Below are 27,805 nucleotides of genomic sequence, written 5' to 3'. Positions count from 1 at the left end.
ATGCAGCACTTTGCCCACTTTTCCGTCTTCATTTTATGAAGCTCTCCTCTTAGCCTCTCAGCAATTCTTTTTCCTCTGCGCACCCATTAGATATTAGTGGTTGGTTCTTTGTGAGTTGTATAGATTGAGGTATCCAGCTGCCTGAGAATATCTCTGCAGATACCTCAGACTCAGCATGTCTGAAATCAAGCTCACTGTGTCACTTCCTGGATCTCCACTTCTGCTTGCCACCTGCCCATCTTGATGAACTGTCAGCTAGGTCCCCAGGACCCAAAGTTGGGGGCATTTCAGATTTTGCCATGTATTTCATACCCTCTCATCTAATCTTACACTAAATCCTTTATCATTTCCCTCACAATCAGGTCTCAATCAACATCCTTTTCTCAATCCCAGATGCCCCTTATTTAGTTAAGACCCTAATAATTTCTCACTTGTATTATTGCAATAGCTTCCTCATGGGTCTCCTTTTCTACACTTGTATCCACTCCAAACTTATTCTCTACACTGAAGGAAATGTTACCTTTCAAAAATGTGAATTGATAAACGTCAGTCTCTTGCTATAAAACCTTTCAGTATAAAACCTGAGCTCCCTTATGCAACCATAGTATATGCTGTGATCTGCCTACCTCTCTATCTTCATGCCCACAACTCCCTACAATCCTCTCAGAAGGAAAGGATTAAAGAAGAGTTGGTTAAGTTTGGAAATGCCTAGGAAAGGGGCAAGTTAAGGTAGTTAATGTGTCTTTACCATAGCATGCAAAAACCTAGAGGATTTGGTTTATCCTTATTCATTCACGCATTTTATCAATAAATATTTGCTTTGAGCCTCTGATAAGGGCTGGAGTGCTAGGGATGCAGCAGTGAAACAGTTTATCTGGGTTCTGGAGATATACTGCAAAACAAAACAGACAAATTCCTGCTCACACAGGGGAAGAATGACGATAAACAAATGTGTAAACTTATATAGGATAGGATAACGACACATGCTTTAGAGGAAAAGTTAACAAGATAAAGGCGATATGGAGTGCTGGCAGAGGTAATTGGGAGTTGCTACTATACATAGAGTGGTCAGAGGCAGCTTCCCTGGAAAGGTGATACTTCAGCAAAGAACTGAAGAAAGCAAGGGAGAGCAAGCCACGCAGATATGTGTGGACAGAGCATTCCTGGTGGAGGGAACAGCAGGTGCAAAGGCCTTGAAGCGGAATCAAGCTAAGGATGTTTGAGGGAGAGAAATTAGGTCCTTGTGGCTTAAGAAGAAGGAGTGAGGGGAGAATAGTAGGAGGTGAAGCCCAAGCAGTGTCTAGAGCCAGACCATGAGATCTTAAAACTCATTCCAAGGGTTCTGGCTTCTGCTAAGAGGGAACCGGGGAGCGCTTGCAGAGATTTGAAGAGAGGAGTGACATGATCACTCTGGAAGGCTCCCGTCATGTCCTTTTTTCCTTTCACACTAATTACTTGAAGTTCCTCACACTTACTCTCCCTCTGAACCCCTCTATGTGCTGCTACCTCTGCCTGGTACATCCTTCCCCCGCAGACCTGGCCCTCCTTGGAATACCAATCTCCTAGTAGATTCTCAGGTTCCATCAGAGATACTACTTCTCCAAGAAGGTTGAAGTAGGCATCCTTCCCTAGCTCCCCCATGACATTTTGTCAGTCAAGATGCTTCTGGATGCAAGTAACAGAAAACCTAACTATCAGTGGCTTAAATCATAAGAACATTAAATGCCTGTCCTTGGGATGGTTAGTTCAGCAACTCAATATATTCACATAGACCCAGGTTCTTCCACGCTTCTGGTTCACCACAATAAGTGTATTGACTTTCATCCTCCATATTGTCTCTACTGGTTGCAAAATGGACCCCATCTTAACCTCACAGACATGTGACTTCAAACAATAGAATCGAGAGCAGGGACAAGGGGAAGGGATTCCAAGAACTTTTCTTTTGCAGTGTCCTTGCCCTTTGGCAGGGGAGGTCATCTCCCCCAGAAGCCCTTTAGAGGTTTCTTTATGTCTAATTAGTCAGGACTGGGTCATATTTATTTATTTTTAAAAATTTATTTATTTATTTATTTATTTTTGGCTGTGTTGGGTCTTCGTTTCTGTGCGAGGGCTTTCTCTAGTTGCGACAAGCGGGGGCCACTCTTCATCGCGGTGCGCGGGCCTCTCACTATCGCGGGCTCTCTTGTTGGGAGCACAGGCTCCAGACGCGCAGGCTCAGTAGTTGTGGCTCATGGGCCTAGTTGCTCCACGGCATGTGGGATCTTCCCAGACCAGGGCTCGAACCCATGTCCCCTGCATTGGCAGGCAGATTCTCAACCACTGTGCCACCAGGGAAGCCCTGGGTCATATTTATTACAGGTGCCTACTTACCTGTGTCCTCCAACCACTGTATCCTCGCACGTAGCACAGATCGTGACATATAGTTGGTGTTCAATAAATATTTGTTGAATAAAATAAATGTTAAATGGTTTTTATTCTCTTTGTAAAATAGAACATGAGGTTGAGGGGTGAGACTTTTATGAAAATGACATACTTCTCATAAAAGACCTCCTGACTAGAAATGAGTAGAAGAATTGCTAGATCATGTTATGGCCTCACCTCTGTCAGAGAACAGCAAAGCAATAGAGTTCCAATCTGTACTTTAGAGTTTCCAAATAAAAATTCACAAATCCTCAAAGGGTTGAAACTAAGTTCTCATTATCTAAAACCATGAAATCTAACATGCCTTGAATATTTCCTCCACCCTGGTTTTGGTTCATTGATAATGATTTTTAAAAATCCTTTCTCTGTTCTCTACTGAACTATATCTGAACCTCACTGGTCCACGAGCAGACCACAGGCCCTGAGATATAGGACAAGCACAAACACAAAATAACACCCAGCGAGAGAGCCCTGGAGAGCCAGATGTTGATGGTACAGTGGGGAATTTCTACACTGGCACAGGAATGAAGGATGTTTGGTAGTTCAACGTAGAAAGTGTCTTGTTGTCAGTGACTGGCTCAATGGAAACACATTTTTGCAGGCATCCTTCACTTAAAGCTGGTGTCCAGGAAGTCTCAGTCCCCTCAATGGCCCCCTTCCACCCCTGAGCAAGCCTGCAGGTATCCTATGGAAAGGTCTAGTGGCTACAGCCCCTTAGAGGCAGTCTCTAGGCTCTGCTCTCCACTTTCTATTCCAAGTCAGCTTGTTGTGTCCTAGTGTCCGCCTTTCCTGGCCTGCTCTGTTTTACTTCCCAGGCCCTTCATACCTCAGCAGAAAAGGCCAGTTGGCCTGATCCAGGCTTTAGCTCTCGATCTCCCATAATTCCCTATTCTGGAGCCTCTGGCCAGAGCAGCTCTACTCTGAGGCCAACCCAGGCTCTAAGAACTGCAGCCCAAGTGTAATACTCATTTGTCATTTTAGAGTTTTAGAAGCAGCCTCTTTATCTTTTAGAAGGACACTTAGTGCCCTACAGAAAGGGCCAACTGAGAGCCTTAGACTAAGAAAGAGAAAGAGCAGAGACAGAGAAAAAACGCTGGGCTGGGCTGGACAACCAAGGTGGTCATGTACCACCCAATAATGAGGTAGAGAAAGAAGCTATTTGAAGTCAAAGGGAATATTACAGTGCTCACTGAAGGAGTGTACACTTGTTTATATGTCAGAATTTTAATGTTATGTACAGTAGCAAATTAGGAAGTGCAGCAACTAGAACTATCAAAACAAAATGATGAAGAACCTTAGACTTACATTATGAATGTTGTATAATTGTGAACCCACACAGAAATCTGTATAATGAGTTTCTTAGCTCTGATACAACAAAGGCCCTCTTTTAATGTAGATGTGAACAAGTGTGGAGACAGTTAAGCAACCACAAATCACATGGAATCAAGCTCTGGACATACGTGGGATGAAAACATGTTCTCTTATCCAATACTATGAATTTCACTAAAATTTTCTAGTTGCAGAAATTTGTATTTAGTACTAGGATTATACTACTGCTTATCTGAGCTTTGTGATTATATCTGAGCATATGAGTGTGTATGTGTAGAGAGTTTGAGTTATATGCAGTACATTTACTCTCTACTAATCCTTTTATTGACTTCTAAGTTTAAAATCATCTCCCCACACCAAGCACACACACCTGCCATCAGGTATGGTTGAGGAGTGATATATGGGAGACCTTCAAGATGGCAGAGGAGTAAGACGTGGAGATCACCTTCCTCCCCACAAATACATCAGAAATACATCTACATGTGGAACAACTCCTACAGAACACCCACTGAACGCTGGCAGAAGACCTCAGACCTCCCAAAAAGCATGAAGCTCCCCCACGTACCTGGGTAGAGCAAAAGAAAAGAGAAACAACAGAGACAAAAGAATAGGGACGGGACCTGCACCAGTGGGAGGGAGCCATGAAGGAGGAAAGGTTTCCACACACTAGGAAGCCCCTTTGCGGGCGGAGACTGCGGGTGGCAGAGGGGGGAGCTTCGGAGCCACGGAGGAGAGCGCAGCCACAGGGGTGCGGAGGGCAAAGTGGAGAGATTCCCGCACAGAGGCTCGGCGCCGACCAGCACTCACCAGCCCGAGAGGCTTGTCTGCTCACCCACCGGGGCGGGCAGGGCTGGGAGCTGAGGCTCGGGCTTCAGTCGGATCGCAGGGAGAGGACTGGGGTTGGCGGCGTGAACACAGCCTGAAGGGGTTAGCGCGCCACAGCTAGCCGGGAGGGAGTCCGGGAAAAGGTCTGCAGCTGCCGAACAGGCAAGAGACTTTTTCTTGCCTCTTTGCTTCCTGGTGCGCGAGGAGAGGGGATTCAGAGCGCCGCTTAAACGAGCTCCAGAAATGGGCGCGAGCCGCGGCGATCAGTGCGGACCCCAGAGACGGGCATGAGACGCTAAGGCTGCTGCTGCCGCCACCAAGAAGCCTGTGTGCGAGCACAGGTCACTCTCCACACCGCCCCTCCCGGGAGCCGGTGCAGCCCGCCACGGCCAGGGTCCCGTGATCCAGGGACAACTTCCCCGGGAGAACGCACGGCGCGCCTCAGGCTGCTGCAACGTCACGCCGGCCTCTGACGCCGCAGGCTCGCCCCGCCTCCTCCGTACCCCTCCCTCCCCGCGGCCTGAGTGAGCCAGAGCCCCCGAAGCAGCTGCTCCTTTAACCCCGTCCTGTCTGAGCGAAGAATAGACGCCCTCAGGCGACCTACACGCAGAGGCAGGGCCAAATCCAACGCTGAACCCCAGGAGCTGTGCGAACAAAGAAGAGAAAGGGAAATCTCTCCCAGCAGCCTCAGGAGCAGCGGATTAAATCTCCACAATCAATTAGATGTACCTGCATCTGTGGAATACCTGAATAGACAACGAATCCTCCCAAATTGAGGTGGTGGACTTGGGAGCAACTGTAGACTTGGGGTTTGCTGTATGCGACTGACTGGTTTCTGGTTTTATGTTTATCATAGTTTTGTATTTAGAGTTTATTATCATTGGTAGATTGATTTATTGATTTGGTTGCTCTCTTCCTTTTTTTAAATATATAGATATATATATATATATTTCCTTTTTCTCTTTTTTGTGAGTGTGTATGTGTATACTTCTTTGAGTGATTTTGTCTGCATAGCTTTGCTTTTACCATTTGTCCTAGGGTTCTGTCTGTCATTTTCTTTTTTTTTTAGTAGTTATTGGAGATTGTTATCATTGGTGGATTTGTTTTTTGGTCTGGTTGCTCTCTTCTTTCTTTCTTTTTTTATTACTTTTTTTTATTTTTAATAATTTATTTTAAAAACTTTACTTCTTTTTATTTTTTTTTCTTTCTTTTTTTCTCCCTTTTCTCCTGAGATGTGTGGCTGACAGGGTCTTGGTGCTCTGGCCCGCTGTCAGGCCTCTGCCTCAGAGGTGGGAGAGCCAAGTTCAGGACACTGGTCCACCAGAGACCTCCTGGCTCCACGTAATATCAAACAGCAAAAGCTCTCCCAGAGATCTCCATCTCAACACTAAGACCCTACTCCACTCAACAACCAGCAAGCTACAGCACAGGACACCCCATGCCAAACAACTAGCAAGACAGGAACACAACCCCACCCATTAGCAGAGAGGCTGCCTAAAATCATACAAAGGTCACAGACACCCAAACACACACCACCGGACGAGGTCCAGCCCACAAGAAAGACAAGATCCAGCCTCATCCACCAGAACACAGGCACTAGTCCCCTCCATCAGGAAGCCTACACAACTCACTGAACCAACCTTAGCCACTGGGGGCAGACACCAAAAGCAATGGGATGTATGAACCTGCAGCCTACAGAAAGGAGACCCCAAACACAGTAAGTTAAGGAAAATGAGAAGACAGAGAAACACACAGCAGGTGAAGGAACAAGGTAAAAATTCACCAGACCAAACAAATGAAGAGGAAATAGGCAGTCTACCTGAAAAAGAATTCAGAGTAATGATAGTAAAGATGATCCAAAATCTTGGAAATAGAATGGAGAAAATACGAGAAACATTTACAGGGAGCTAGAAGAACTAAAGAGCAAACAAACAATGATGAACAACACAATAAATGAAATTTAAAATTCTCTAGAAGGAATCAATAGCAGAATAACTGAGGCAGAAGAACGGCCAAGTGACCTGGAAGATAAAATAGTGGAAATAACTACTGCAGAGCAGAATAAAGAGAAAAGAATGAAAAGAATTGAGGACAGTCTTAGAGACCTCAGGGACAACATTACACGCAACAACATTCGAATTATAGGGGTCCCAGAAGAAGAAGAGAAAAAGAAAGGGACTGAAAAAATATTTGAAGAGATTATAGTTGAAAACTTCCCTAATTAGGGAAAGGAAATAGTTAATCAAGTCCAGGAGGTGCAGAGAGTCCCATACAGGATAAATCCAAGGAGAAACACACCAAGACACATATTAATCAAACTATCAATAATTAAATAGAAAGAAAAAATATTAAAAGCAGCAAGGGAAAAACAACAAATAACATACAAGGGAATCCCCATAAGGTTAACAGCTGATCTTTCAGCAGAAACTCTGCAAACCAGAAGCGAGTGGCAAGACATATTTAAAGTGATGAAAGGGAAAAACCTACAACCAAGACTACTCTACCCAGCAAGAATCTCATTCAGATTCGACAGAGAAATTAAAACCTTTAAAGACAAGCAAAAGCTAAGAGAATTCAAAACCACCAAACCACTTTACAACAAATGCTAAAGGAACTTCTCTAGGCAGGAAACACAAGAGAAGGAAAAGACCTACAACAACAAGCCCAAGCAATTAAGAAAATGGTAATAGGAACATACATATCAATAATTACCTTAAATGTAAATGGATTAAATGCTTCCACCAAAAGACATATACTGGCTGAATGCATACAAAAACAAGACCCATATATATGCTGTCTACAAGAGACCCACTTCAGACCTAGGGACACATACAGACTGAAAATGAGGGGATGGAAAAGATATTCCATGCAAATGGAAATCAAAGGAAAGCTGGAGTAGCAATTCTCATATCAGACAAAACAGACTATAAAGACTACTACAAGAGACAAGGAAGGACACTACATAATGATCAAGGGATCAATCCAAGAAGAAGATATAACAATTGTAAATATTTATGCACCCAACAGAGGAGCACCTCAATACATAAGGCAAATGCTAACAGCCATAAAAGGGGAAATCAAAAGTAACACAATCATAGTAGGGGACTTTAACACCCCACATTCACCAAAGGACAGATCATCTAAAATGAAAATATATAAGGAAACACAAGCTTTAAAAGATACATTAAACAAGATGTACTTAACTGATATTTATAGGACATTCCATCCAAAAACAAGAGAATACACTTTCTTCTCAAGTGCTCATGGAATAGTCCCCAGGATAGATCACACCTTGGGTCACAAATCAAGCCTTGATAAATTTAAGAAAATTGAAATAATATCTAGTATCTTTTCCGACCGCAATGCTATGAGACTAGATATCAATTACAGGAAAATATCTGTAAAAAATACAAACACATGGAGGCTAAACAATACACTACCTAATAACTAAAAGATCACTGAAGAAATCAAAGAGGAAATCAAAAAATACCTAGAAAAAAATGACAATGAAAACAGGAAGACCCAAAACCTATGGGATGCAGCAAAAACAGTTCTAAGAGGGAAGTTTAGAGCAATACAATCCTACCTCAAGAAAGAAGAAACATCTCAAATAAACAACCTAACCTTACACCAAAAGCAAATAGAGAAAGAAGAAGAAAAAAACTGAAAGTTAGCAGAAGGAAAGAAATCATAAAGATCAGATCAGAAATAAATGAAAAAAAATGAAGGAAACAATAGCAAAGATCAATAAAACTAAGAGCTGATTCTTTGAATAGATAAACAAAATTGATAAACCATTCGTCAGACTCATCAAGAAGAAATGGGGGAAGACTCAAATCAATAGAATTAGAAATGAAAAAGGAGAAGTAACAACTGACACTGCAGAAATACAAAGGATCATGAGAGATTACTACAAGCAACTATATGCCAATAAAATGGACAAATTGGAAGAAATGGACAAATTCTTAGAAAAGCACAACTTTCCAAGACTGAACCAGGAGAAATAGAAAGTATAAACAGACCAATCACAAGCACTGAAATTGAGACTGTGATAAAAAATCATCCAACAAACAAAAGCCCAGGACCAGATGGCTTCACAGGCGAATTCTATCAAACATTTAGAGAAGAGCTAACACCTATCCTTCTCAACCTCTTCCAAAACATAGCAGAGGGAGGAACACTCCCAAACTCATTCTACAAGGCCATCATCACCCTGATACCAAAACCAGACAAAGATGTCACAAAGAAAGAAAACTACAGGCCAATATCACTGATGATATAGATTCAAAAATCCTCAACAAGATACTAGCAAACAGAATCCAACAGCACATTAAAAAGATCATACACCATGATCAAGTGGGGTTTATCCCAGGAATGCAAGGATTCTTTAATTTACGCAAATCAATCAATGTGATATACCATATTAACAAATGGAAGAGTAAAAGCCATATGATCATCTCAATAGATGCAGAAAAAGCTTTTGACAAAATTCAACACCCATTTATGATAAAAGCCCTGCAGAAAGTAGGCATAGAGGGAACTTACCTCAACATAATAAAGGCCATATATGACAAACGTGCAGCCAACATCATTCTCAATGGTGAAAAACTGAAACAATTTCCTCTAAGATCAGGAACAAGAAAGGTTGTCCACTCTCACCACTGTTATTCAACATAGTTTTGGAAGTTTAGCCACAGCAATCAGAGAAGAATAAGAAATTAAAGGAATCCAAATCAGAAAAGAAGAAGTAAAGCTGTCACTGTTTACAGATGACATGAATCTTAAAGATGCTACCAGAATACTACTAGAGCTAATCAGTGAATCTGGTAAAGTAGCAGGATACAAAATTAATGCACAGAAATCTCTTGCATTCCTGTAAACTAATGATGACTAATCTGAAAGAGAAATTAAGGAAATACTTCCATTTACCATTGCAACAAAAAGAAAAAAATACCTAGGAATAAACATACCTAAGGAGACAAAAGACCTGTATGCAGAAAACTATAAGACACTGAAGAAAGAAATTAAAGATGATACAAACAGATGGGGAGATATATCATGTTCTTGGATTGGAAGAATCAACACTGTGAAAATAACTATACTACCCAAAGCAATCTACAGATTCAATGCAATCCCCATCAAACTACCAATGGCATTTTTCACTGAACAAGAACAAAATTTCACAATTTGTATGGAAACACAAAAGACCACGAATAGCCAAAGCAATCTTGAGGGAAAAAAACAGAGCTGGAGGAATCAGACTCCCTGACTTCAGACGATACTACAAAGCTACAGTAATCAAGACAGTATGGTACTGGCACAAAAACAGACATATAGATCAATGGAACAGGATAGAAAGCCCAGAGATAAACCCAGCACATATGGGCATCTTATTTTTGATAAAGGAGGCAAGAATATACAATGGAGAAAAGACAGCCTCTTCAATAAGTGGTGCTGGGAAAACTGGACAGCTGCATGCAAAAGAATGAAATTAGAGCACTCCCTAACACCATATACAAAAAGAAACTCAAAATAGATTAAAGACCTAAATGTAAGGCCAGACACTATAAAACCCTTAGAGGAAAACATAGGCAGAACATTCTATGACATAAATCACAGCAAGATCCTTTTTGACCCACCTCCTAGAGAAAAGGAAATAAAAACAAAAATAAACAAATGGGACATATTGAAACTTAAAAGCTTTTGCACAGCAAAGGAAACCATAAACAAGATGAAAAGACAACCCTCAGAGTGGGAGAAAATATTTGCAAATGAAGCAACTGACAAAAGATTAACTTCCAAAATTTACAAGCAGCTCCTGTAGCTCAATATCAAAAAAACAAACAACCCAATCCAAAAATGGGCGGACAACCTAAATAGACATTTCTCAAAGAAGATATACAGATTGCCAACAAACACATGAAAGAATGCTCAACATCACTAATCATTAGAGAAATGCAAATCAAAACTACAGTGAGGTATTATCTCACACCAGTCAAAATGGCCATCATCAAAATATCTACAAACAATAAATGCTGGAAAGGGTTTGGAGAAAAGGGAACTCTCTTGCACTGTTGGTGGGAATGTAAATTGATACAGCCACTATGGAAAACAGTAGGGAGGTTCCTTAAAAAACTAAAAGTAGAACTACCATATGACATAGCAATCCCACTACCGGGCATATACCCTGAGAAAACCAAAATCAAAAACACTCATGTATCACAATGTTCACTGCAGCTCTATTTACAATAGCTGGGACATAGAAGCAACCTAAGTGTCCATCAACAGATGAATAGATAAAGAAGATGTGGCACATATATACAATGGAATATTACTCAGCCATAAAAAGAAATGAAATTGAGTTATTTGTAGTGAGGTGGATGGACCTAGGGTTTGTCATACAGAGTGAAGTAAGTCAGAAAGAAAAAATAAACACAGTATGCTAACACATATATATAGAATCTAAAAAAAAATATATATATATATATGGCTCTGAAAAACCTAGGAGCAGGACAGGAATAAAGACGCAGATGTAGAAAATGGACTTGAGGACACGGAGAGGGGGAAGGGTAAACTGGGACGAAGTGAGAGATTGGCATGAATTTATCTACACTACCAAATGTAAAATAGTTAGCTGGTGGGAAACAGCCGCATAGCACAGGGAGATCATTTCTGAGCTTTGTGACCACCTAGAGGGGGGAGGTAGGGAGGGTGGGAGGGAGAAGTAAGAGGGAGATATGGGGATATATGTATATGTATAGCTGATTCACTTTGTTATAAATCAGAAACTAACACACCATTGTAAAGCAATTTTACTCCAATAAAGACGTTAAAAAAAAAAAAGTGTGTTATATGAATCCAGAATGATCCAAACCATCATTGAACAGAGATTTGACTGCACATGGCTTGAAAGCAGCTGTCTTTACAGAATTCTGCCTTAACAGATTTTTTTTCCTGTTTAGTGGATCACACATTATAATTAAAAATTAACATACTTCAACTTTTGAAATATAAGAAACTTGTGATATGCCAAGACATTTTATACGGTCTCTTCAGATTTGTAAATTAAATTGTCAATTCATTAATTATCAAGTAGCCCTTGCTTTGGGCTAATTCATACCATTAAAAAAAAAAACTAAAAGTGATGTTTAAAATTAAGAAATTTTATTGTTTTCTTGTCAGTCACACAGAGCTTATATATTCCCTTGGTATGGGAACTATTTTCATCACAGGAGATCTTATTTAAATGGAAAGATTGTATACTATCTCTAAAAGATTTCTCTTGGGATTTTGACTAAAAATTAACTTAAGGGACAGAATGCGTGTAATTTATACTATATGTCAGAAAAGACAAGTTAAGACTGGCTTATTAGCTATTTGGCTTTCTTTGGCCTATTAAACACACCACTACTAACAACATTTCACAGTCAGAGAGCTCTAGAAAGTTTTATGGCAGCAGTTTAAAAATGATACACAATATCATTTTTTTTCCCTTTCCTGACTTTTATGCTGTGAAATCCTGTTTTAAGAAAGAACTATTATAGAACATTTTATTGCTGTTATTTATCTAAGTACTACCCAAATACATTCCACAGAGCTCAAAAAATTCTCAGGTTAACTTGTAAAATTTTATGCTTTCCAGTACTGTAATTTTTATACAATTGTTCTTTTCATACAGATATCTATTTCAGCATGCTAACATTGACTCTATTTGGTGGAACTTCTGATGTAACCCATCTCCTCCAAAAAAAGCTTTTCTTTTGATTAACTACTGTTCTAAATTCTATAAAATATTCTGTCATGAAAAATTGAACTTTGTAATTTAAATTAACATAATTAAATTGTATTTTATTTAGACTTTTTCATCTGACTTAAAGTATTTTACACTAAATAAAAACAAAACTTGCACAAAATGTGGAGTGTGACATGAAAGGACCAATACAAAGTAAAACTATAAATCTGGCAGCACTCACCTCACAGTTGACTCATACTCATCAATTTTATAATTTTTGTAAATCGACCTAATTTACTTGAAAATCAAAACTGATCTATTAATGCTTCATCATGTTGCTGTTCAATTAGATTTTCCTTCACATTTTTTGAAATTGGAAAACTTTCAAAAGGTTTCATTACATGGTAGAGGTGTTTGTCTTCTGGGATGTATATGAACAAAGTCCTTAATATGACTTTGGAAATGACTTTTAATTATGACCACACTCTTACTTAGAGCCATCTCATCCAAGTCAATATGTTCAGGAGCAGTTGGGAAGAAGTAAATGTTATTACTTTAAGTAAATATATTTTTGCCAAAATAACATTTTAAAGAAATCCTTTTATATGTCAAATCTTCTGAATGAGGCCTGTAACTTATTTTCATTCCCACCTCTCTCTGCTTGCCCTCTCAGTCTACTTTTACTCAACTTGCCTTTTATGTTTTGTTTTTCCACCCCTCATCACCTTCTAACAAACTACATAGTTTACTTATTTAGTATATTTACGGTTTATTGTCTGTCTTCCCTAGAACCTGAGGACCGTAACCTCAGTCATCTTTTTTTAGCTAAAGTATCTCAAACCCTTAGAATAATAATGTCACGCATATAATATATGCTTAATTTTTTTTAATAAAAAGAATTGGGACTACAGATATACTTCATTCAATTATGGAAAGTGTCCCCATACTATCTAATGGCCATGCAAACTCAGAATGTACAATATCAAGATCGAATCCTGACGTAAACTGTGGACTTTGGGTGATAATGAGGCGTTAGTGTAGGGTCACTGATTGTAACAAACGCGCCACTCTGGTGGGCATGCTGATGGTGAGGGCTAGGGAGCGCGCTAAGACAGCCCTGCCAAGCTGGTCGGAGACCCAGGCAGTTTTCAATCTGCTGCCTCTGTGCTCTGACCATGAGTAGGCAAACCTGTAGATGCTCTCTTCAAGAGCAGAGTTCTCCAGTAGGTCCCACTGGTTTTCCATCCAGCCAAGGGGACTCATCTTCCTGGTGTCAGACCCCAGGCTAAGGTGAATAATATGTGGCTTGAGCCCCTTCCTCAGGGGGCATCCCAGAGACTATGCTATCTCCTTCCTTTCCTGAGTCCCCTGCTAGGGGTGTGGGATCCAACCAGATCCCTTCTCCTCCCTTCCTACCCGACTCCACATGGATCTTTCTTTATAGTCTTGGTTGTAGAAGAGCCGCTCTACCAGTCTCCAGGGCGATTTCAGGGAGAGCTGCTCCACATGCAATTGTATTTTTGATGTGTTCACGGAGGGGGGGTGAGCTCAGTGTCTTTCTGCTCCACCATCTTGATCTCTCTCCTCCCATATTCCTTGTTCTATTAAAGTATTTGAAGAGATCTGTTTACAACACCCACATAGACTGTGATTTCTAGGACAGTGGATAACTTGATTTTCCTGCATACTTTTCCATCCACGTCTCCTCTGTCCTATAAATAACTTATGGTCCTACCAAATGGGAAGACATGACATTACCTGGATGTAATCCCCAACATCCCACTTCTTCCTTGTATCACTCTCTCATCCTGGAGTGTCCTTGCCTCTGATCTGTAGTCATTCAAGTCCTACCATATTTCATCTTCCCTATCAACTTACAGCTCATTTTTTCCTGTGTGTTTTTTGTTTGTGTTTATCTTGAATGTGACACATCTTTGAATTTCTCCCTCCTTTCTCCTTTCTCTCTCTGAGTAGTCGCTCCATTCAATCTTGTTTGGTACGCAGAAGATGGACTTTGGTGTGAAGATCTACATTTAAGGCACAGTTCTGAGTAAAAAATCTGTAAATCTCAAAAGATTATGATAAACTTCATAAAATGTGGCTGCAAAAACAGAATTAGGTGTTGTGTATTAAAATACTTTGTAGTACGAGAAGCTCTACACACACACACACACACACACACACACACACACATATATATATATATATACACACACACACATATACAGGTTGCAGTTGGCAAACTGGAGACCCAGGAGAGCCAGTGGGGTAGTTGCATTCTGAATCCAACAACCTGAGAACCAGGACATTTGATGGTGTAAGTTCTGGTCTGAGTCTGTCCCAGGCAGAGGCTGATGCCCCAGCTTGAAGACAGTGAGGCAGAGAGAATGTATTCTCTCTTACTTCTCCTTTTTGTTCTACTCAGACCTGTAGTGGCTTGGATGAGGTCCACCTACACTGGGAAGGCAATCTATTTTACTCAGTCTACAGATTCAAATGTTAATCTCATCTAGACACAATCTCACGGACACTCCCTGAATACTGTTTAACCAAATATCTGTGCACCTGTGGCCCAGTCAAGTTGACATATAAAATTAACTACCACACCCCATAAATGCAAGGACTGGTCTTATTTATCTGTGCTTCCATGAGAGCAAGGACTTTGCTATATTTCCCCAGAATTACTAGCACCTAACACAATGCCTGGCATATTTGGTATTAAATCAATCTTAACTGTTCAACTGATTGATTGGGGAGTTAATTAAATTAATAAATGTGTGAATGATTGATTGAATCATTGATTGAATCATGAATGGAAGGGTGTTTAGTAAATAACTACAAAAAACATTTTCTTTCCTCCACTTTATTCTTGGCCATTTTTATAAACATTTGTTTTTCTTTTTCTTAATACTTAACAGTACCATCCTTTGTATTTTCAAACAATTTTGGAAAATAACTTTAAACATAGTTTTACATTTCATAACTTTTCTTGGCAGGTTTATAACACTCATCATATTGAATAGTAATCGTGTAGCGATATGTCCACGTTACACTGAGATGGATCTTTTAATTTTTGTTAACCTTAGCATTTTCACTATGTCAAGAACAAAATAGGTGCCCAATAAATTTTTTGCTGCATTGCATCAAATTAAATGTGCTTCGGCACTCTTTTACCATCATTCTGCTCTCCCTGTTGTGAGCAGTTTACTCAACTCCCCTGTCCTTCTTCAGATTTGCCACCTGAGCCCTGGTGGTTCTGAGGGACAAATGAGTACTGGATTTGTGTTCACATCTTCCAAAGCAGATCTCCATATGAGGACACATGAGATGTGTGTGGGGGGATGGCATCAGGGGACCAGAATGAACCCCTTCACTACATTCATGCACTCTATTCTGTGGTGGCAATTTAACATTTTTTTAACCTCATTTTATAGTTAAGACTCATTGGAGATTAATTGGCTTTCTAGAAGATCCAAGACCTGGCCTAGGAAAATCCAGTCATGTACTCCCCTGATTAACACCCTTCCCATGGCCCTGGGGATAAAGTCCAAATCTTTTAACTCCTTTGCAAAGTCCTTCATGACTTGGCCCTCTCCCATCTCTAGGCTCTAGCCACCAGCAGCTTCTTACAGACCTTTGAACCCCCTACTCTCTCTTACTGCCTCTGCCTAGAATACTCCGAATGACCCTATCCCTTGCTCATTCTTTCCCAACCTTTAGAAGTTTCATGGGCTCCCAGTGGGGGCCTTAGAAGGCAGCTGAGGTGAGAGCAGAGGCCAGAATGGAAGCCTCAGGGCCAGATGATTAGTTACAGAAAGCATAGGTGACCGAAAGTCATCACATTCTCAAAGTTGTAACAAACTATTCCTCAGAAATTGGCAGCTCGTCAATGTCATCAGCAAGCCAATAAACATCAAAATTTTCAATTAAGATAGTCTTCATCAGAAGAATCCTCAACTGAAGGGGTCCCTCCCTCTTGAATTTTTTCTTGAATTAAAAGCATTCTTTTCTTAACCTCTTTATTTCAGACACGAAATGCAAGTAACCCAGACAGTTAAAACAAGCTGGTGTATCAAAGGAAAAATATTGACACAAAACACCATTTTCGTTTGCATAAATATTTTTCACATTTTAAGTCCACTGAAAAATGCCGAGAGAGAGAGAGAGAGAGAGAGAGAGAGAAAGAGAGAGAAAGAGGCTCACAGACTAAGCTCTATGACTGACCACATATCAAAGGGGCCCTGAGTCTCTCAGTCCCTTCTTTTCTTGGTCAACCACTGGGCTGCTCCCAGCCACACTTCCTTTCACTGTTGACTCTACTCCTGCTTACCAATGGGAGGGTTTCATGCCACTTTCCTTTTAATCTGCTTGCCATTTCTCACTAGGATTTGACAGTCTGCATGGGTGTGCCTGGTTGCCAATGGCAGAGGCAAGCCCTTCATTTGGGACCCAAGTAGGACTGTGAAAAGTGAGGCTTGGTTAACCTCAGGTCACTCTAAGTGCACCCCTTTCAAACATAGGAAGGTCCCTTTTTGGGGAAAAAGGAAAAAAGTTGGAGCATAATTATGTCCTCTAAAAATGTAATGTGCACTGGAAATTGATCTTATAAATTTCCTACTTATTACTGCAAACAGAATTTCCTCTTTGACATCCCAAGCGTGTCAGAAAGAATTCTTGTTCCTTGAGCTAAAAATAACATTTTATTTTCTCTTTTCTTTTTCAAATATGTGTATATAAAACTTCTCATTGAAGATACAAAGAGAAAGCATATTTTCTGTATTATTCCTATCTTTATTATAGTGCAAAACTTTGATTTTTGTTCAGATGACTTTCTTTCTTTCTCTTAAGAAGTTATTCATCTGCAACAACTTTTTACTTAAAAACATTTGTCCCAAGAGAGATACACTACCAGAGCAAGCAAAGGGAAGTAAAATATCTCTGCTTCGAAAGTTCTTAGGAATTATCAGATTATTTCTCTTCGTCCTGCTCAAACATATGGACTTCCTCAAATCTAAAAAATAGGATTGTTTTGAAAAGAATTTTACACATAGGGAAGACATTTTAAAGGAATGAAGATAATTTTACTCAGAGGTTTCTGTGTATCAAACTACAAACTATAAATCAGAAATAGACACAATGACCCACCACTAGTAATAGGTGAGTAAATACAATTGTCAGACATCATTTACAATGTTACAGAAGTAGAAAAGTTTCTGTGTATTCTTCCTTCACAATGACACAGTTAATATCTCTATAGGCCTTTGTAATTTACAAAGGGTTTTCAGATCCCATAGTTCATCTGAGCCTTATTACAAAGGTTTCTTTTGGGCCAAAAGCAGATGTCTCTCTTAAGGCCTACCTTTATTAAGAAATTTCTATTATTCCGTTTCAAGTTTGCTCCTTCTGCCTTTCTGTGATAACTTAATTTTCACTTTTGTTTTAAGATTATTAGACTCTCAATCAAATTATCATTTATTAAACACTTTTATGTTTAAATCATCTTGTTGGTTCTGAAGTGAAAATGTAGGAGATAGTCTCATCTAGAGGAGTCTGATTTCTGATTCTATTTGGATAAATTTTAAAACACTAAATATTATAAAACCATAACCTATTTAAATAAAAGTTTATGACGCTCATGTAGTGATTGTCAAATGACGGTTAAAGAAGTTTCAGTCTGATTGCCCTCAGTCCCAGGATGTGCAAGACAGATATTTGATCACTTGAATTTATAAGAGCCAACACTTAGAAATTAGAAATTTTCACACTGACAGTGCAAAATCTTTGAAAAATTGGAACTCATGGCAACATTGGGCCCACAATCCCACACATGAGTCAGTTAGAGAGGAGGCAGCTTCATTTAGACGAAGCAGATTTGTGCAACCCTGAGGCTCGGTGTAAGAGGCTATCCTGTTACACCTAGCCCAGCTTACTCATTCAGATCCTGTCCTCTCTCTGCAACTAAATTTGCAACCTTTTTTAAACTAATAACCGCTGTGGACGTTTGGAAGACAGAGTTTCCACAGGCTCAGGTTCTAAGTTCAAAGAAGATAAGTATGAGAGGCATACTCAGGGGAGAGACAACAGGATGGCACGAACAAAAGCACCAAGACCAGAAAGCAGACAGTGTCTTTTGTGAGAAATAGGGAATCGGTTGTCTAGATCACAATATTAAGGGTGGAACCCAAACCTTCTTGAGGAGGATAGTGGCAGTGGCATTCTCTTTGACCTAATCAAACTTGTCCCCTAAATAATTACAATTTGACTACTTCCCAGTCAGGACTTGCTTTTCCTGCCTGTCTGCATCACCTTAAAAGTGTAGTCCTGAGTGATTTCCATGCAGTGTGATTTGTCCGTGGCAGGTATGATCTCCCTGATGTGGCTGATGGCTGGTGGTCACAGCCACTACCAGATTAGTATGGGAATAGCCACTACTACAGGGGATCAATAAAGTAATAATACATTTTCATATGTCTACTCCCGTAAGCCCTTCTGATAAATAGTCATCAAACACTGCTGCTCTAAAATCAAAAAATGTGTTTCTGGATCATACTAAAATTGAGAACACTAGAACTTAACTATCTGAGCTTTGTTTATTTGCTTAAAGAACGTGTTGGGATTGTATAGCAGGGAAAATAGAATATATAACAGAAAATTGTAAGGAAGCTTCACTGTTTACACGTTTCAGAAAGTTTATTTTGCTGGCTTAACTAGTTTCTCCTAACGCTAGAAAGATTAATTGGAGCAAAGAAAAACTAAATACAGAAGGACTATTCTTTTGTATCCATTCTTGTAGAATGGAGCATGTAAAAACACAACCAAAAAAAGTACCTATGAAGTTGCTGATTGCTATTAATTTTCCCCAAATACTGAATGATGTCAGTCTATAAAAATGAATTGCTTCACTTTCGAGGTAATTCAGTTGCCGTGTGTAAGTTCAGTGAATATGATGTCTTTATAATTGACATTAATCTTTTGGAAAAAAGCTCAGTGTGCACTTTGGAATGTCCCGCGTCTCTTCCCTCTGAAATTTCATCTGGTCCCAATTACCGTCTGCTCCTAGTTTGATCCAGTGGCAGAGAACGAGCTGAGCTTCTGTCCTGCAGCTGAAGCAGACACACTTCATTAGCCTCATTCTGCTGTTGTTTTTTATAGATCAGCTAAAGTTTACAGAAAGATTTATATAGACTCAGCAACTTTACGAAGTCCTGTTAAAAATACATAGAGCTGCACTCAAGAAATGCATTTTGGACCTCTTAGCTGTCAAGTTCACTGAAAGCTGTAATGGGACTTTTTAGCTAGTTAAATAAACAAGAGTTTCTGCTACAGCTCTTATTTTATATTATTTTATTTTTTCTTTCCACATCAGAATCTTTATCATAAAGCAGCTGAATTGACTCATTTGGAATAGACTAAGTATATGTCTCCCAGGGTCCCTTTGAGCCTTCTGGTCTATTCATTTTGGGTCATCTAATACGTAAGGGTTGTTGCAATGTGCCAGGCATCGTGATAAGCACTGACCTAGAGCAGGGAAATGACTGAAAGAGCCCTTACTTTCCTGAGTTTCAGAGAAGACAGACATTAACTATGAAGACTTAAAAACTAAAACAGTCTTTACAGTTCAAAAGAGTTGTTTTTTTTACTCCCTGTCTCTCTTCTGTACCCGCGGTGTCCTTGGGTGCTGGTCAAAAGGGAACTGGGTGTGATCCGCTCTGGCTGCATTCACCACCTGCACCGCGATGTGGCCTGTGGAGACCCCCCAGGCAACAACTCTGATTCCTAGCCTTCTTTTTCCATCCAGACAAAAAGCCATCCATCCATCTAAGGCAGGGGTTGGCAAAGCATGGTCTGCAGGCCAAGTCTGGCCTGCTATCTCTTTTAGCGTGGTCCACAGGCTAAGAATGATTTTATGTTTTTAAATAGTTGAAAGCAAGTTGAAAGAAAAATATTTCATGACACATGAAAATTGTATGAAAATCAAATGTCAGTGCCCATAAGTAAAGTAATATTAGAATACAGTCATGTTTATTCATTTACAGATTGTCTCTGTCTGTTTTCTTGCTACAATAGCAGAGTTGAGTAGTTACAAGAGAGAGAATAACGGCCCATAAAACCAAAAGTATTCTCTATTTAGCCCTTTATAGAAATGTTTGCCAACTCCTGATCAAAGCTTCCATATTATCTCTTTTTGGATTTTTCCCACCCATCTATTCACTGTACAATGTGGGGCTTATTATATGTCATCTCCTCCTCTATCCTAGTTCTTGAATCTCTCCTCCAATAAGTGCATGACAACCTCACCTTATAAAAACTCCATAACTCATTATTCAAAACAGGGAGGAGAGATGATAGGCTTCTAGCAAGCCAGAGGCATACCATCCTATGAATCTGACCTGAGTTTTTGAGCCTCATAGCATGACATAATTCATGCATCTATGTTTAAGATGTTTCAATTTTTAGGACAAAAACTGCATTCCTCTAAATAGATTTTCTATGCCACTATTTGAATAGACTGATTCTATAATATAGATTAACAAGACATTTTGGTTTCTTAATTTTCTAAAATTATCAAGGGTTAAGTTACAGAATTTTAAATACATTTGGCCACTAGCTTTACTTTATAATAGTTATTCTCCTCTAAAATTTCTAACAACTTCCGTAATCAGGAATTCCTGAAGAGCTGATATACTCTCCAAATGGCAAAGTTGGCCATTAGCTAGCTAGCCCTAGTAAGCACTTATTTAGTTATCTAGTTATATTAAGTACGTACTGGAACTCCCCAGTATATGACAGTGATAATTGATCCATGGGAGTGGATTTTACTATTTAGAATAAATTTCTTCATCTTCTATATTTGTCTCCATAGAATAGGCATGACTGATTATAACCATCTAATATTTTCCAGTTTAGTACTTTTCTCACAGATAATCATAGGCAATATTTTCCTCATTTCATAATCACATGCCAGTTAAATGCTTACTTTAAAATATAATGAAAATTTCATTTTATTCTCTTAACCCCAGATAATATTGCAGCAAGTGAAATACATTTAAGCCATTTTTGTTAGATTCTTACTTCTAACAAATAATTTTTGATTGTGAAATACTACAGTTTGGGGCCAAGAGAAAATTATTATGTTTAACCTAATTCTTTGAAGAATATCCAATTCCTTTCACTACCATTCAAAGACACTTCTACAGTTGTTAACATTGGATGCAATTTTATATTTAAATAATATGTGTGAGAAACAGGTGGCTAGTATTTGGCTTATGAGAAAAGGGAAAGAAAGCTGTAAAATTGTTCCTCAAAAGACGAAAGAAGAAAAGTTACAGGCCTTGATGACTTTTGCAGTATAGACAGCGGGGACTAGGTGAAATTCATGTGGAATCTCTGCCTCAAATATTAGTCATTCTTGAAAAAACGGAAACGCTCAATCTAATTTCTGACAAGTACCCGAGAAAACCAATATCTACTGCTAAAAGGTAGAGCTTTTTGATCCATGGTTCTGCCAGTCAGTTTCTGAGACTGAAGTGGGCAATGAAGCAGCAGTCTGGCAGACGTGCCCGGTGAGACAGCTGACCTCTTCTTCGTGGAGCAGAATTGGCTCTGACATGTCCCAGAGGTAGAAACGGAAACCCTAGCACTTAGGTGTGTTGCATAGAGCCTGTGGTTAAGCAATATCTGAACCTGGATCTTGGGGATCTTCTTTTGCTAAGCCTGGGACCAGACCAAGAGAATACACGGCACACTGCTTTTGACCATCTTGACCAGAACCACAAAGTACTGGAAATGTCTCAGGAATGGATGTTCTCTACTGATTTCCAAACCTTAGGTACGTCCTCTTAGGTAAGTGTAAGGAAAAATCCGATGCCTGTAAAAGAAGTTTCCAAGCCACAGAAACTACATAGAACTGAGACAATGTTTGACCTTGTGCCCACTTAATTTGTGAAGTATTATTGTTGCCTACTATTTTATTCTGCAGCTTTGAAGAAGAACACAACTCATTTGCACTCACATCTCTATGGAACTTTAATATACAATTTCTCTAGGATGGAATAAAAGACAGAGGCATCAAAAGATGAACTAATTCCTTGAGATTTTAGTACTTGCACCAAATAAATGACAACACTGTCCCCTGCAGTATGCAACACTGATTTGACTTGTTCTTAATATCCTTGAGCATTACTTTCCTAGAGCAAGCCATTGAATCTAAACCTAATTTTAAGTGACTGTAAGTTCAGTTTGATTCCTCAGACATTTATTAAGTGCCTGCTGTATTTCAGATCAATACTAAGCACTGGGATAAATGAATTATGAATTATTCACAGCCTCTGCTCTCTAAAAGCTTATAATCTAGTGGAAGAAACAAATTTCTAAGTAAATTAATTCAGTATTAAATGTACAGGCTAACTGAGAAACACCAGGGGTTATGGCAGAGATATTTAGTCAACTTCGTCCCAACAAGAAGGTGGCTCCAGGAAGGGGAAGCTACCTTAGTTGTGTGTCACAGTAGGAGTGAGCTTTATTCAGGGCATATTATGCAGGAGAAATAGCCTGAACAAACCCTTAAAGAGTGAAATTGCATAACGTACACATTCTATAGTACACAGTAAAATATGGGGAGAGAAAGATGAAGCTGAGGAGGGGTGGGTCACAGAAGGATTATTTTATGCCACACTAAGGGGTTTGATTCTATAGGCAATGGAACACCACTTAAGGACAGTTATGTAGTCATATCTTCACTCGAAATAAATTTCTTAAATTATACTGTAGAGAGTCGTTCTAAAGGACCCAAGACTAGAGGTAGGGAGACAAGGTAAGAGGCTGTTTCACAGCACAGACCAGAGATAGTGGGAGCCTGATCTGGGAAAGTGACAGCAAGGATGGAGATAGAAAGAACAAGATGGGAGAAATATGTAGAAAGTAAAGTTCCTGGGATAGAGTGATTGGGTTTGACGTGATCACCGAAGAGAGGAAGTCTAGGGCATGCTTCTGACTGGAGAACAAGTTGGATAGTTGGGTCATTGGCAAAAAATAATAATAGAGGGAGAGGAGAGGGTTTGAGGATGCATGGATAAAAAGATGAAAGAAATTTGTCATAGTTCCACATGCATAGCAACCAATATTCATATTTTGAAATATCTCTTTCTTGTCTTTATTCTTCATATATTTTGTGCATAATTAAGTCCATACTACATTTAAAATAATTTATTCTGCTTTCTATTTGACAAAAGAATCATTTCTTGGAAAAAGAAGTATTATTTCATAATATTAAAAATTCTTTTTGAACATACTTTTCAATAACTGCATAGTATTTCTTAGCATTAAACACCTATGAAATAAAACACTTTTATCTGTAAACTACATATGACAACTGAATGGATGCAACCTAAAGATCTGGTTAGAGTGAAGTACTTATAAAATGTTCTACAGGAAATGAGACAATATTTTTTAGAAACAAGTAGTGAGTTCATAGGAGTCAATCAAATACAATATCTTAAGATAAAAATACGAAAATTCTTCTAATTAGGTTATGTAAAAGATCAAAATTGGTCACTTATACTAACATAGTAACAGCACTGTATTCTCGTTAAAATATGGCCTTGCAGTGAAAGGGATATATAGTCAAGAACAAACACAGTGAGATTTGTCATTAATCTTTTTCCTCTTTTCTCTAGTCATATGGTGCAGAGGAACGAAGTATACAGATGAAAAAAAAATTTCATTTCACTAGAGCTGGCCTTAGGCAAATCCACACCGTCAATCACATGGATAAAATGTAGGCCAGGCTGCCAAGTGTTTTTCAAAATAGACCATAAATGAAATACAAGTAGTGAATATGACCAGGTATTTATAATTCTCACTTCTTAGTTGGCATAGTCCAAAATTATTAAATATATAGACAATGTTCCCATTATTTTGGGGTTTCTTCTCTTTTTTTTTTCCATCTTCTCAACAGGGAATTTCGGTGTACATTTTTGCCCTTTGGCTTCATCTTTTAGCAGCTCGTGAAAAGTGATACGTAGGTGGTTTACACTCAACGCCAGAATCAACATTCTTTCTGTTCCGAAAAGCTCAGGATTTGAAAACGTTTTTCCTTCTCATAAGGATTTACTCAAGTATTTATATATCCTGTAATAGTTGGCGTCAGTAATATTATTCCTTCGTATTGTGGGATACTTTTATTTAGAATAACCTGCTTCACAACCAGAGAAGCAAACTACCTATAAAGGAATAAATACAACTTTATTTCCAATTATTTTTCTTCACATCACTGTGGAAGTTGCATTTAAATATATTTCATTCCAACGTCCTATTTTCCTCAAGTGGAAATTCTAGTAGTTCAAGGGGAACATGATATTTTTAGAACTGTTTAATCTTTCACTGACTGATGAAGATCCAATTCAAACAAAGAACATTCTTCATATACAAAATATTGATTCGCTGTAAGTTTGAACTTAGTAACTTAGAACTTTAAGATTTGAGGAGAGGGTGGGTATCAGCTGTTACAAGCAGAGACACCAGGGAATTTTTATTCAAAAATAAGTGGACAGAAAAAAGTCTTAGCTGCTCAAAGGCATAGAGTAGAGGTATGCCTTAGAGTACACAGTATTTTTGCACATTTCTGTCAATCTTAAGAGGCTATACGATCAACAGATTTTTCTACAAAATAAAAGAAGCTAAGATTTTCAATAATTCCTCTTTTTTTTGGTTAAGCTATATTTTCTGAGCACAAATTAGTACACATTCCCTAACAGAAATAGAAATGTGTTTATGGGGAAAAGGAGACAGAGTATTTGAAATGGTGCCCTCATAGGAAACTTTAATATAAACCACTCTGAAGGATCAGGACATATCCACGTTAGACAAAAAAATTGCATTCCTAACTACAAAATGGTACAAGGTATTAGAAATAGGTAATGGTCTTTAATATCTGTGACCCAAGCATCTGAAGAAGACAAACTACTCAAAATTCTACAACACAGTACATGACTTTGCACAAATTGGATTGTTGTTTTTCATTAGATCATGTATTTGCTTGCAGGCAAGAGAGCTTGTATTAGCCACCCACACTGGTCTACCCCTGCCAGTGTGAGGAAGATACCATGAGCCACAGACACACTTAAAGTCAGGAAATAGGGAACATTTTGGGTGAGCCTTTGGCATAAGGCAGTTCTCTGATGCTTTCTGGTTACATAGTGATATTGATACATAAAGTATAAGCATTAAATGTTCATTATGATCTAAACCTCTTTTTTCTTAATATGGTTTTGTTAAAGGCCCCAGTGCTTACAACATCGTACAAGAGCCACCATTAGCCTATGGCCTGGGCTCAGTGTCACTGGCTCCTTCATTCTGGCAAAAATACATTGAATGAACACTGTGTAAGGAGAATTTCCATTTCTGGTTTGAGTAAATCAACATCTGATTCATACTTTAAGTGTTTTGTTCTTTGAAGGAATAAAGCATATATCCTTCCTTCAGTCAGGGCTGTATAAGCATCATCTTGAAGACATATTTATTAAAGAAAAGAATTAATTATTTCTTAAAAGTCCTGGCCAGGTCCACCCTAATAAAATTTCCTTTGGACCACAAATGTTGACAATCTCTAATGTTCTTTTGATGAATACTGGAATGTGTGAGGAGGCCCCACGGTGGCATGGTTGACTTTACGTTGCAGAAAGAGTGGAGTTTGGCTCTCAAAGCTAAGTCCGATGCAAATGAGCCACTCTTGTTTTCCGCCTACCTGAGCATGGCGGGAAATTGCCCCCTGTCCCCTTCAGGCAGAGCACAATCCACGGCAGTGTGGTCAGTCAGAGGGCAGCGTAGCTCTGCTTTCTCAGGCTGCTGGTATTGTTTACAGAGCTGACCTATGCTCAGAACCTGTTTTTCATTATTATGTTTCAAGAAAAACAAAGTGCCATTCATGCAAACCAAAAGGAAGTTACAAGCCCGCGGCTCAAAGCTGAAAATGGTCAATTGAATTAGCATGCTTTTTGTACATGTGAGTAGAAATGTACAGGTACATTTGTACATGAGCAGGCTGGCCATTTAACATAGTACTTTAACATGATTATGAAAAGCAAAATACCTGTATTTGTGGGCAGGGACCTATGTGCAAAAGTACTTTCGAGTTCCAAGAATGTGTGCACCTTCTGAAAAAAGAAACAAGAACCTTGCAAGTCATCTTGCGTGTATGGTGTCTGGACCACAATAACACTCAAGAAATAGCTTTTGAACATGTTCATGTATAAATGAACGTGAAAACATGAATTGTGTACAATACTAAAGAATTCATTTTTTTTTGCATTTGAGTGTATGTGTTTTTCTTTTTTTTCCCCTCACTCTAGGTATGTATTATAAAAACAGTGACTGTATATGGTGAAAATTCAAATAGAAGGATACAAAAGTCTTTCCCCCTACCTAATGGCCCCATTCCCATCTTTCTTTCTCTAGCATTGCTACTAAAATTGTGTTCATTTTTAACAAACTGGATCATATTTTATGTACTGTTTTGCACATAGTTTATTCCATCTAATTTTTTGGAGATTTTTCCACATTTACCCAGATTACCACCTTTACACACATATACTTATTTAATTCTTTTAAAATTTGACTCTAAATATTCTAGTCTACTACATGGCTAAACAATAATTAATTTCCAGTTCCTAGAAGATAGGCAATAGTGTTGCTTCCAATTCTTTTTTTAAATTAATAGCTACAAATAACGATGAACTGAATACACATGCACATATATTTTTATGCAACTATGTCAGAATATACGTAGAATAACTTACTAGAACTGAAATAGGTGCGTCAAAGGAATATGCATTTTTAATTTGGATAGCTACTGCTAAATTGCCATTCCACCGCAGTCTATGAGAACACTCGCTTTTCTGCATCTTTGTCAAACTGTGGTGACAAACTTTTAACCTTAGCTAATCTGAGAAGTAAAAACAAATACTAATTCATTGTTATCTTAATTTGAATTTCTATCATAATTATTCAGGTTGAGCATTTTATATTTATTGACCAACTTTGTTTCTTTCTTTTTGAATTGCCCAGAAATGATTTTTTTTAAAGATATCAGATGACAATCTGTGCTGTATGTGTGATCAGATACCGTAACTGAGAAGAAAGACATTTTCAATGCCAAGATGGAAATACTCTTTTCTTCCCATTGTACAAGTATTATACAGTTCAAGCCAATTTTAGAGAACACTCTCTGAAAGCTACGAAGAAATAAAATGTGGATTTTTCTCCTGAACCAGCTGCAATGAACCACAGAAAATGGAACCGTCTACTCATTGGATATATCTTTGCTGTTATCCTCAAAAGATGAAATTCCAGAGATAGCATTGTACATTCATTGTGGTATGTGTCTTTTATTTTATTTATTCATTAACTTTTAGTTATTGATGGTTTATTATGTACAAAACCATCAATATAGGATCTAGAAAGGCAAGTAATCAAATAAAATAAGACAACGAATTAGCCATA

Source organism: Balaenoptera ricei, chromosome 12 (assembly GCF_028023285.1).
Source record: "Balaenoptera ricei isolate mBalRic1 chromosome 12, mBalRic1.hap2, whole genome shotgun sequence".
Lineage (NCBI taxonomy): Eukaryota > Metazoa > Chordata > Mammalia > Artiodactyla > Balaenopteridae > Balaenoptera > Balaenoptera ricei.
Note: the sequence above shows the minus strand (reverse complement) of the source record.